Source organism: Gopherus evgoodei, chromosome 4 (assembly GCF_007399415.2).
Source record: "Gopherus evgoodei ecotype Sinaloan lineage chromosome 4, rGopEvg1_v1.p, whole genome shotgun sequence".
NCBI classification, from domain to species: Eukaryota; Metazoa; Chordata; order Testudines; family Testudinidae; genus Gopherus; species Gopherus evgoodei.
In genome coordinates this window covers 76,209,497-76,221,880 of record NC_044325.1, presented here as the reverse complement: position 1 = coordinate 76,221,880, position 12,384 = coordinate 76,209,497, and the positions used below count along the sequence as shown (strand labels likewise).

Here is a 12,384-nt window from a genome sequence, read left to right as displayed (position 1 = left end):
TTCTCTCTCTTAATTAAAAGTTTTTCTTGTTTAAGAACCTGATTGTTTTTTTATTCTGGTGTGAGATCCCAGGGGATGGGGTCTGGATTCACCAGGGAATTGGTGGGGAGAAAGGAGGGAAGGGGGAGAGAGAGGCTAATTTCTCCCTGCATTAGGATTACAGTCTCTCTCAGGGAGAGTCTGGGAGGGGGAGAGAGAAGGAGTGGGGAAGGTGCATTTCCCTCTCTGTTTAAGATTCAAGGAGTTTGAATTGCAGTGCTCTTCCAGAGTAACCCAGGAAGGGGAAGCCTGGGAGAGGCAACGGTGGGGGAAAGGGTTTACTTTCCTTGTGGTAAAATCCAGAGGGTCTGGGTCTTGGGGTTCCCCAGGCAAGGTCTTGCGGGGACCAGAGTGTACCAGGCACTGGAATTCCTGGTTGGTGGCAGCGCTACAGGTTCTAAGCTGGTAATTAAGCTTGGAGGTATTCATGCTGGTACCCCATCTTTTGGACACTAAGGTTCAGAGCGGGGAATTATACCATGACAGGAGGGTAGTGGGAGAGGCAGGGCTGGGGGCACCCCAGCCAGGGGCTCCTAGCTGCTAGTCTGCATTAGGCAGGGGGCAGGCCTGCACAGCTGCTCTCAGTGGGAGATCAGACCCACCTCCAGTACCTCCCTCAACTGCAGGAAGCTTCATGGCTGCTGCCTTCAGCCCCAAAGACAGTGCAGAAGTGAGGGTGGCAATCCTGAAACCTCCTACAACAGCTTTGTGACACGCTCCCCCCCAATCTCCTTTTGGATCAGGACCGCCATGGTAACACCACCATGAAGTTTCAGATGTAAACAACTGAAAACATGAAATTGACTAATTTTAAAACCCACTGGATGTGAAATTGATCAAAATGGACTGTGAATTTGGAAGGCCCCTAGGTATGATCACTTCTTGCAGCATGAAATACTGGAATCTGAACTATGTAAACACAGTTTAGAATGATAACATGGCCCTCTATCCAGAACAGTTCTACTAGTCTAACTTTTACAGAGGTTACAGCAGAAGAAAAGGGCCTCTCAGCATCCTTCACTGCAGTGGCATAGGACCATAAGAACTTCTGAGGTTGCAGTCCATGAGCTTAACATCTAATCTTCTGTTTAGTGACTCTAACCCTCTGCTTTTCAACTTCGTTTCTTGCAGGTCATCCATGAACCATATCATGATAGTCACATAGTTCTTGTTCTTCCTGCTTTTATTCAAAGTTTAAAAAGAGACTTCTTTCTGGAGTTGTAACGGGGCACTTAAAGACGGCTGCAAGGAAGTTTAATGAATATGCAGTGGAGACACAAAGTATGTTATGATGCAAATCTTAAGTAAGGATTTCAGAGCATTTTACACAGAGTTAAGACCAATACCTTCCCCTCCTGTGACACAGGTGTTATAAAATGGGAGGTATAAGGAGATGAAATTACTTATTAAGTACAAAACCAGAACAGTGGCAGAGCCAGAACTAGAACTGCAGAATCCCAATACTCAGCCTCCTGCTCTAACCACAAGCCTACACTGTTCCCTTGTATTTGATTATACCATTTGATAGACTAATACCTGAAACTATATAAGTATTACAGTACACTACGGTGGGAAAAGAAAAACATCCTTCCCCAAATTTGAAAGTGTTCTACCATTTATTTTATACATTCATGTAATGGTCTCTTGTTGGTGATCTGTTTTGTGGCATAGGATGCATTCATGGAATCCTACTTTTGACCCTCACTGTCATGACTTTACTCATGAAAAAATCTGCACCATAGTTACACTGGAAGTAGTAGTTCCCTGCAACCATTTCAGCCATTGTCTTAGAGCTCCAAGAACCCGAAGTCTGTCAGCTCTCAAGCTACACCATAAGATAGTGTTATTAGGATGGAAAAAGGAGATAGAAATGGATAGACAGACTGATCCCCATGATGCAAGATGGATTTCAGCAACTTTACAGAGGCTTGATCCTCTACAGCAGGGGTCAGCAACCTTTCAGAAGTGGTGTGCCACGGCTTCATTTATTCATTCTAATTTAAGATTTTGTGTGCCAGTAATGCATTTTAACATTTCAGAAGGTCTCTTTCTATAAGTCTATAATATATAACTAAACTATTGTTGTATGTAAAGTAAATAAGGTTTTTAAAAATATTTAAGAAACTTCATTTAAAAATTAAATTAAAATGCAGAGCCCCCCGGACCGGTGGCCAGGACCCGGCCAGTGTGAGTCCCCTGAAAATCAGCTCGCATGCCACCTTTGGCACATGTGCCATAGGTTGCCTACCCCTGCTCTACAGTCTTTGTACGCAGAAAGCTCTCACTGAAGTTGATGGAAAGTCAACTTGCGTGGCGATTACAGAACTGGGCCCAGGGTTAGGGATGAGGCAGCACTTTCATTCCAAGACTGTTTTTAGGCTTTAACTGTCTCAAACTATTACCCTGTGAGCTGAAGTTACTCACCCCAGAAAGACTTGGCATGTTTGCTAGGTTTTTAATTCTGCCAGTACTGAAATATTGAAAAAAAATTAATCCAGTCATTCAGACTTCTACATCCTTAAATTTTAAAAAGTTTAAATTTAAAGATCTTCACACTTGCCACGGACCAAGCTTGCTGTGAAACAGAAAACCTTTCGTCTGTTTGAAAATACCTGTTTTAGACATAATGGAATATTAAGAATTCCATGGTGTGATCTTCTACTAGGATTTTAAATGCATCGAAGTGCACTGCTCAAAAGGAATATGCATCTTCAACCTGGCATATTTTAATCTCTCATCAAAAAAGAAAAACACACTTTTCTTTCAATGAGAAATTTCTTATTTTGAATTGTTTATACATTAAAAAAAAAGGGGGGGGGGAATCCAGTACCAAAACTGTGTTAGTCTAATTATGTTTGAGAATATAAACACAAGTCAGGAAATTCAAAAGTTAGTGTTGCTGCAGCAACACAACCAACCACTTTGCACAGACATTAAGCACTATCTTCCTCAATACAAAATATTGTGCAAGTACAACAAGGAGTTAGTTGCCATGAGAACCTTAACTGGAATTTCCTGACTTCTGTGTTTAAATTCCCAGTTATAATGATGAATGAGTAGTTTTTGCATGAAATATAGAAAAGCTAGATAACACAAAAAGAGCAACTGACACCAAAATTGCAATAGACAACGGGGACTAAAATGTGGCACTGAAGACAGGAGACTCAGGGAGATAGTCAAAAATACTTCTCATGATAAAGTAAGTTGAGGGAGAGAACTCTTCAATTGATAAAAGAGGAGGAGAAAAATTAAGCTGGCAAAAGATTTAGGTTAGTTATTGACAAGATCACATGGAAGAGGAAGTGCCAAGGGAAATCTGAGAAGGTATCAACACTGCAAAGACTGGCAAACAGGCTAGAAGAGATGAGACATCAGTGGGGAAAATGTAAGAGTATTCCCTTCAAAATTTACGTGGTCAGATTGGACAACCTGACTGGTCTTTTCTAGCTCTATTATCTACTTAGCACATGTATAGCAATTTTCATTTCCAAACAAACTTCACAATCGACAAATGAGGAAATGCACAAAAAGGGGAAGTGACTTGTTAAAAGCCACAATCTGAGTCAATAGCACAGCTGATATCAGAAGACTAGAGTTCCTAGTTCAATATTCTCAGACTATGCCTCCCTCTCAAAGGTATGGTATGGAGAAGAATGGGGAACAGTGAGGTAAAGTGTAAATTAACACTTTAAAAGAATTGGCTCTTTTGGGATGGAGAGGTAATGAATCTTATAATCTAAGCCCCAGATAAGGCAAACACATACAGGAACATACTAAATTCCATATGGGATCAGACTTAAGGTCCATCTTGTCCAGTAATCCATCTCTAACAGTAGCCAGAACAAGATGTGGCCCACAGATTTCAGTGGAACTACTCAAAGCAGCATGTGTGTAAGCATTTACAGAATTGGGGTCTAATCCTGTAAACAGATTTGCTGCTAACTCAATGGGCAGAATTAGATCTTTTACAGATTCAAGTTGAGCCTGAGGGTATGTTACCACAAAACCAGTACCTGGAAAAACCAACTGGAAGCAAGCACCTCACCTAAACCCAGAGAGCTCCTTGTGATTCCCTAATTCACAAAAGCAAGCAGGCAGATAAGATGGTGATTCAGAGTAGGTATGACTGGGCCAAAAGGTGAAACTGGAGCATTTCTGAATTAAGACCTTCTAAACAAGAGAAGGGAAATGAAAAGTTTGGGTTTGGTACAGGGATGCACATCAAATTCTACCTGGACAGACTGTCACCAATATAGCAGGAAAAAGGAGGCACAGGAAAATGTGTGATTTTTTTAAGTGACTCTGTGGTTAACAAGAAAAGTCAGTTTCAATGTTTATTCCTGATTCCCTTCTAATTCATCCAACAAGTCTCTGATTGGCCTCGAATTTCACATGCTCAGCCTCAATCCAAAAGAAAGTTTTGTTGGAAAGGGTCAAGGGAATCAGAGAAGTGGTTTCGGAGATAGAAGCCTTGTGGGAATTATAAATTGCTCAAGACGCAGGATAAATGTTACATGCTTGTGTCTAACAACTTTTGTAAGACTAAGAGGGTGGTGCCAGGGTTATCACCTGCCAACACAGCCAAAAAGGCCTCATAAGAGTGATAACTCAGCTGTACTACTGGATGAGCACTCAAAACCACATATGAAGGTTCTTCATGGAAGTTGAAAGATGAGCTCTGCTAGCACATTGGTTCAGACAACTTCCCTCTAAACCCAATCCCAGCATCCAATACCTCATGGAAGCTTCAGAGAACAGATCATAAAAATTAGAGCCAACAAAGACTTTCATTTATACTCCACTTCTTTGGGTGCCAAGGCAGGATGTTCTTGTCTATTCCCTGAGCCTATATCCACTCCTGTTTTAAATGTCCCAAGCAATGGAGCTTCCATCAGGAGACAATTCCAAAGTTTAATAGATCTCACCATTAGGAAATGTGTAAAGGAGAAGGTAGGAATATAGGAAACAATTTCATTACGTTACTTCCTCGTGGGTCACCCTATATTATTTCTCCCCAACACCCTTATTTTGAACTCATTAATATATAGTGTGAGTAAGTCTCCTCAAACTGGGAATCACACACCGTCCCAGCCTGAAGTGTTAATATATTCTTAGATCGGTGGGCAGCAATCGATCGAGTAGATGGTGGATTTACTGCCTCTAATCTAGAGGCGATAAATCGATCCCCAAGTGCTCCCCCATTGACTCCTGTACTCCACCACCACGAGAGGTGCAGGCGGAGTCGATAGGGGAGCGGCAGCAGTCAACTCACCACAGTGAAGATACCGCGGTGAGGAGATCTAAGTAGGTCGACTTCAGCTACATTATTAGCACAACTTAGATCGATCCCCCCAGTACAGACCAGGCCTTTGACTATGTTACACCCATGCTCTTCATTTGCCGTTTAGCTTGTAAGCGTTTCAAGGCAGGAACGGAACATTTTCTTGTGTTTGAAAAGTGCTAACATATTGTGAGCATGGCAAAACAAATTAGGAGAAATTCAGAGAAGAGCAACAAAATTAATAAGGGCTCTGAAGGAATGATTTAGGAGAACAATTCAAGAACTAAAAACACATTCCCAGACAAAATTTTTAAGGTGCAGTTAAGGTTTAGAGAACATATTCAGTAATTTAAGGGACACTGTTAAGTTGAAAAGACCAAAGGTTAGCATGGTGATCATGTATCACAGTATCAGATTCATGTATTAAACCATTTATTAAAAAAAAAAAAAAAACACACACACCACACACACACACAATGTTCTGCCACAGGGAACCAGGAAACCATAGAATCATAGGACTGGAAGGACCTTGAGAGGTCATCTACTCCAGGCCCCGTACTCATGGCAGGACTAAGTATTATCTAGATCATCCCTGACAGGTGTTTGTCTAATTGGCTCTTAAAAATCTCCAATGATGGAAATTCCACAACCTCCCTCGGCAATTTGTTCCCGTGCTTAACTGACAGTTAGGAAGTTTTTCCAACCCAAACTTCCCTTGCTGCAATTTAAGCCCAGAGAATAATTTTTCTCCCTCCTCCTTGTAACCTTTTACATACTTGAAAATGTATGTCCCCCTCTCAGTCTTCTCCAGACTAAACAAATCCAGTTTTTTCAATCTTCCCTCATAGATCATTTTTGTTGCTCTTTTCCAGACTTCCTCCAATTTGTCCACATCTTTCCTAAAATGTGGCACCCAGAACTGAACACTATACTCCGGTTGAGGCCTGATCAGTGCAGAGTAGAGCTGAAGAATTACTTCTCATGTCTTACTTACAACACTCTTGCTAATACATCCCAGAATTAACTTTTTTTGTTTTTTTTGGCAACTGTGTTGGTAAACACTGTTGACTCATATTTAGCTTGTGATCCACTATGACCCCATGATCCCTTTCCGCAGTACTCCTTCCTCGGCAGTCATTTCCCGTTTTGTATGTGTGCGCAACTTATTGTTTCTTCCTAAGTGGAGTACACTTACAAGCTAAATTTAAAGCGCCTTCTCCAAATTTCAGATGGAACAGAGATGAAAGGAAGACATTGGTAGCATCAATTTCTATACAGTGACATCTCAACATGCAAGATATCTCCAGTCCCTTACTGAGGACATCAAACTCCTTGGAATGAGCTCCTGATTCAAAGTTTCTTACAGAGTAAGTATGGAAGGAGCAAAATGAAAAAAAAAAAAAAAAAAAAAAGTCAGGAGACATGAAAAAACTTAGTTACAAGGAGGATCATCAATTGGAGGGATTGTTTATTTGTTTGTTTTAAGTAAAAGCAGGTTTCAGGCCCTATATTTGCCCAAGTCCATTTGGTCAGTTTTTGCAGATTTAAAAAATAAAATAAATAAAAACACCTACACACACAATGCTTGTTTCTCTACCTCCATCTTACTGAGACGCACTCCAACAAGGGAAACTGACTGCATGGGGAAACAGTGCTGTCAAACGAACAAAAACTGAAAAAAGTTGTTTTTTCCTCTAGTGTCTCAGTTCTTACCTATAAAATCTTAACTATAAATCATAACAAGATTAGACAAAGAGTCAGAGACATGACTTTGAAGATAACATCCCTTTAAAATCTACACCCTAAAATTAAGTAATTTACTTGCACCTCCTCTTCTCTGTGGGTGACCTCCCTATCCTTTTGGATATTTGTTCTTCCCTCTCCACAGGGCAAGCCTGTGCCTGATTTCACCAGATACTTTAATTCATACTGCTGTTGGAGAACCCTCCCTTTGCAGGATGGTACTACAAAGGAATTTCAAAATTATGTGGGAGGACGTATGAATTTAAACCACCAATTATTTTAACTGTTTTCCACAATGACCCCAACTCCTTGCCCTATTGAATGAACAATTGAGACTCTGCCAACATGGACAGCTGTTCAAATGTAGAACCTACCTCTAAGAGTAGGAATTCAAAGCCAATGAAGAGTTGAAATACCCAATCCTCTCTCATAGCTGCTTTGTAACAGCACATGGCTGTGAAGGACAAGGTACTTTACTTCCACATCACCAGGCTAATGTGTACTGAGTACCCTGTTCAGAACAAATTACTCTCATTCCTCAGAGCAGGCGTACAGTAAGCATCATTACAAGGAGAGAAAAGGAACTTATTCAATCCCAAAACTATTGTGATAAAATAACCTGTCCTACACTCATGTTTCACAACACCGCTGACCGCTACAGGAATAATTTTGTAAGGCAAGTTGTTCAAGGATAATCAGCAATTTACATTTAATTAAACTTGGTTGTCTTAATTTTGGTAGCCCAGTAAGTTTTCTTTATTGTTTTTAAATATTAAGTCCTGCTGCACCTACAGCATGTGTCAAAACAACAGCAACAAAAAAACAATAGCCACTAATATCTTATGAAAGTCCTGAGTGGAGGAACTGACTGGTATATTCAACCCGAAGATAAAAACTGTCCTTCTGCTTCTGTTTCCAACCAAGTGGCTTAGAATAACAGTTATACCACAGCCAGAAAAGTGAAAACAGAATTAACCCCATTCCTCCTGCCCTGTTGTGTAAGGAGGAGTGTGATGATCAAATGGAGCTGGAGATAGAAAATGAAGCAGATGAGCATTACAGGCAACTCCTTCATTTCTGCTGCTGCTAGTTAGCGGGGTTTCCAAGGGCCCTGAGGCACGGCCAGTGACCAGTCTCCGGTTTAACGTGGCAGTGGACGTGCAGACAGGCAGTGTCTGACAAGCAGGAAGCCTTTCAGTTTCACTCACGGTGACTCGGATTTTCTGTGCCTGGGGCTGCCGGACGGTGGCATTTTCCGGGGCTGTGCCCAGGGCAGGCAAGCGGAGGGCGCCAGGCAGCCTGCTCTCCGGGGCAGCAGGAAGCCCAGTGCTACACCTGTCCTAGGGAGACTCCGCGCCGCGGGACACCCAGAAACCAAGTTACCACCTCCCTGGAGCCCAGCTCGGGGACACCCTCCCCCTACCGCCCCCTGCCCCGCTGCACCCCAGCACCTAGAGCCGCAGGACCCTCTGGTGGCCTCCCAGCCCTGACACCGCCGCTTCCGCCCCCCGCCCATTGCCAGCCGGTGGCTGCGGCGGCCAGGCCGGCCTCGGGAGGGGCACGGGCCGTGCTCAGCCAGGCCGGGCCGAGCGTCTAGGCCCGGAGCCTACCTGCTGCAGGAAGGGCCTGGGCCTGGCTCGCCGCGTAGCCCGAGGGGGTGGGGCGAGGTCGCGGCGGAGCTGGGGGTCCCGGGCGCGGCGGGGCCTGGCCTCGGGGAAGGGGCCCGAGCTGCTCGATCTCCTCCGGCTCCTACTACCGCCGCCGCTCCGAGGACCTCGGCCAGGGCGGGTAGATGAGCGCCAAGTAACCGAGCCAGGCTCGAGCAACCGAGCCAAGAGCTGAACCAGGCCCTAGCAGCCAAATCTAGAGCCGTGCCAGGCTTTGCTAGCCGAGCGACGAGCGATTCTCCTCAGTTTTAAACGGGAAAAGCCAAGGGAGCACGGCTTGGGACAGGCTAGAGAAATGGAGCTCAGAGATGAGGATGGGCGGAGGGCGAGGCCCACGTCGCGGGTGGTGGTAGCTATTGGCGTGTGCTGCAAACTTAAGCCTGGGCCAGGGCAGAGACGCCAGGTTGTGCCTGCCCTGAGCCCTGCAGGAAGCACTCGCATAAAGTTACCCGTGCATAGGCCATTGCAGAACTGGGACCCTGGGTTGTAAACTCCCTGGGACACTGACTGTCTCCTTTATTTGTCTCTACAGTGCCTTGTACAATGGCAACCTGATCCTTGTCTAGGGTTCCTACAAAATACTGTAATAAATCGCATTACTGTTTTATTATTTCTGACAGTGTGGTTCCTATGTGGTGGATCGTTGTCTTGTGTGCCTATTGCACAGTACATAATGTGCTTATTTACAATGCATTTTTGCTGAATGGGCTGCATAAAGTATAAATCATTAAAGCAATAACACAGATTAATAAGACCTATGCAACCTCCTATTATCTGTCTCCCTCACAACCAATATTCAGCTCTAGCTAGCTTGCCTCTAAATCACCCAGCAATTCAGATCCAGCCAACCACTTTATTACCACACCCCCGAGATTCAGATCCATCCAATTTTCCTATCACCCCTTCTGACTATTCAGATTTACCAAACGTCCCCATTCCCAGTGATTCTTAATAATTCACCATCACACAGCAATTCAGATCCATGAAATTTCGCAGTAAATATCCCCACACCCAAAGACACAGATCATATCCATCAAACCTCTCTATAATCTCCAATCACTTTTGTTGTTGCTGCTCTGCTTGGGGCAACTTATCCAGGCATATGGTCTATAAAAAGTGCTATTGCTTGTACCTCTTAGAAATTTTCTTTCGTAATGACCTTCCAGGACAGGATCCTGTTTTTGGAATTTCTCACTTTCACTCTTTATCACTAAGGATACTGATCTATAAACAGGAATTTGGTTTCTTAAGAGTTCTGTTTTCTGCTGCCTTCTCCACCTGCAGCCACCCACCTGATTTTTACCCAGATAATCTGGTTTTTGGCTTCTGTGTCTGAGGGCCCTCACCTGCAGCTACAGTCTCTAGAGTGCAGATAAAGACAGTATAATAGAAGAGTTAATTAAAAATAGGTATTAATGCAACTAAGAAGAGAAGCAAAAGAACTTTATTATTAATTATATATTATTTATTAAGCACTGACGATGTGTCTGGTGCTCTATAAAACACGAATGTCAGCTCTGAAGAGGGGTCAGTCTACAGGACAAAAACAGAGAAGCCAACATGCACTGGGGAGCCCAGAGCAGAGGAGGCAATAATAGGGTTGGGTTTTTTTAACCTTATCTGTGGAGGAAGTGTGTCTGAAGAGGGACTTGAACACAGGAAGGAAAGTAAATTGTCAAACTAGGCTGAGGAAGACTTTCCAAGCATATGGATCAGTTTGGAAAAGACTCAAAGACTAGAATAAGAGTAGAAGATGAAGAGAGCATCAAGACTAGCATCACTAGTAGAGTGGTAGGAGAGGGGATGCAATCAGAGATTCTTTAAAGAAATATTTTAAGAGAAAACTCAAAGCCAGTTAATAATATGTTAAGGTAGAGACATCCAGCATCTTGGAACTAGAAGGCAGCTCACCAAGACATGTCTCCCAATAGAAAGCAATGGTCTAATGGGTAAATATAAAAACTTTTCATTTTCCACAATGGGCATTGGTATTGACTTCCATAGCCTGTAACTCAGATCCATCAAAGTGGATTGTAACAAACCCCAGTGCAGAATATATTCCATCCCCCACAATTTCACTATGGTCCCAGCAGGGGCTGCTGTAAAGACCTGTATCACAAGCATGTCATAAGAGTTAGAGAATATGTTTGAGGACTGTCATCTCCTTATTTAATAACAATTTGTCACATCTGAACATGTCTGAGACTCATCTGGCTGTGACATCTCCCATTCCTAATCAGTTCATACCTTTATTTGGATTAAATTGGCATATATCAGCATAATTAAAAAGATAGTATGGTGATGGCAAACAGAAATCCATCATCATAACACCATCTTCCTCCTATCATTACTGTATTACAATTATTTCTAAGTTTCTAGGAATATTTTACAAACAATCACAAGAAAACAGTTACTTTGGTTCTCTTGTTAAGAAAGTTCAGGCATCTGCATAGTAGAAAGAGGAGAGTTCTCTACACAAACTGAGCAACTGGAGTTCTGAAGCCAGACTTTATAAGGAAAAAACAAAATATGTGAGCCAGATAATTATATGCATTAGATAATTGTAAACTTTTAACAGTTCTAACAAAGGGCTTTGGTGAGTCTTCTTTTATCCCTGCTAAAGCACACTATTTTTCATGCACGTGATACTAAATATTGACAGTCAGTGCAAAGTGGCAGGCATATTCTGGTAATGTCTAATTCCAGGCCACAACCAGCACCACACAGTCAATTTCCTCTACTTTCCCATCTTCAAAGCTGCAGGTCACAATCTAATCTCATTTCCCCTACAAACTAAGAATTCTGAGATCTGACATGACAGATGTCTGTGCTACCATTGTAAGTGTCAAAATCTTTGTAGGAGCCACCAAATTCCATTAGAACATTCCATAAATGAAACTGAAGTCATGACCCTGCTAAAAGATAGAACCTCTCCCGGAAATGAGCTTCCCAAGACTGTAGTCACACTGGTGTTCAACAAACCTCTTGGAAAAGAATTTACACTTGCATTAATCTGATGGAAAGAAAGAACCCTGTTGGGACACTTGAAACTTCAACAGCTTTTTAAAAAATATCATGTGCCCATGAAAGTCCTATAAATTGAAGTCCTCTGTTTATCTACAAGACTTCATGGATAATGAAGAGTAATCTTCCCATCCCATACCTCAATCCTGATTTACACAGGAAATGTGGTGAAAGGAAATGGAATTTATGTGTCCCAGTCAATCTCTGCTAGGATAACCAACAAGGGGACCTTGTCATAGGCAACTGTGATAATGCTAGTGTCTGTTCAGTGGGAACAAGACTTAGACACACCAAGTAGCTGATGCAGCCAGTTATGGCCTAATTTCTCCCTTTTGCCCACTCGGGCACCTCCAAACACCTTCATATGCCCTTAAAAAATCTGGGACCAATGGGTTTTGTGAATACAAATTTTAGCACTTGTGTGTGTACTGGTGTCAGAATAAGGAAAAGATGTGCACAGGTATTTAGCAAGGATATTTAGCAAGTGTTTGCATCTGTAAATTTTGCATATGCACAAGCAGAGGCTGGGTAGGTGCCCAACTGGAAATTTACCTTAAAAGGGTTTGAAAAAAATTTTTTGAAACTGATTTATGATGGATGATACAGCCCACTGTAATACTCACAAAGTGA

General features: G+C 42.6%; 1 protein-coding gene across 1 annotated transcript in view; it reads right to left on the bottom strand.

Moving 5' to 3' along the window:
- Positions 1 to 8,813, bottom strand: part of AMBRA1 (autophagy and beclin 1 regulator 1) — a 218,233-nt gene extending 209,420 nt beyond the window's left edge. The window contains 1 exon segment of the mRNA XM_030559918.1: positions 8,674 to 8,813. The gene's annotated coding sequence lies outside the window, so the exon portion shown is untranslated.
- Between the last annotated feature and the right edge of the window lie 3,571 nt (positions 8,814 to 12,384).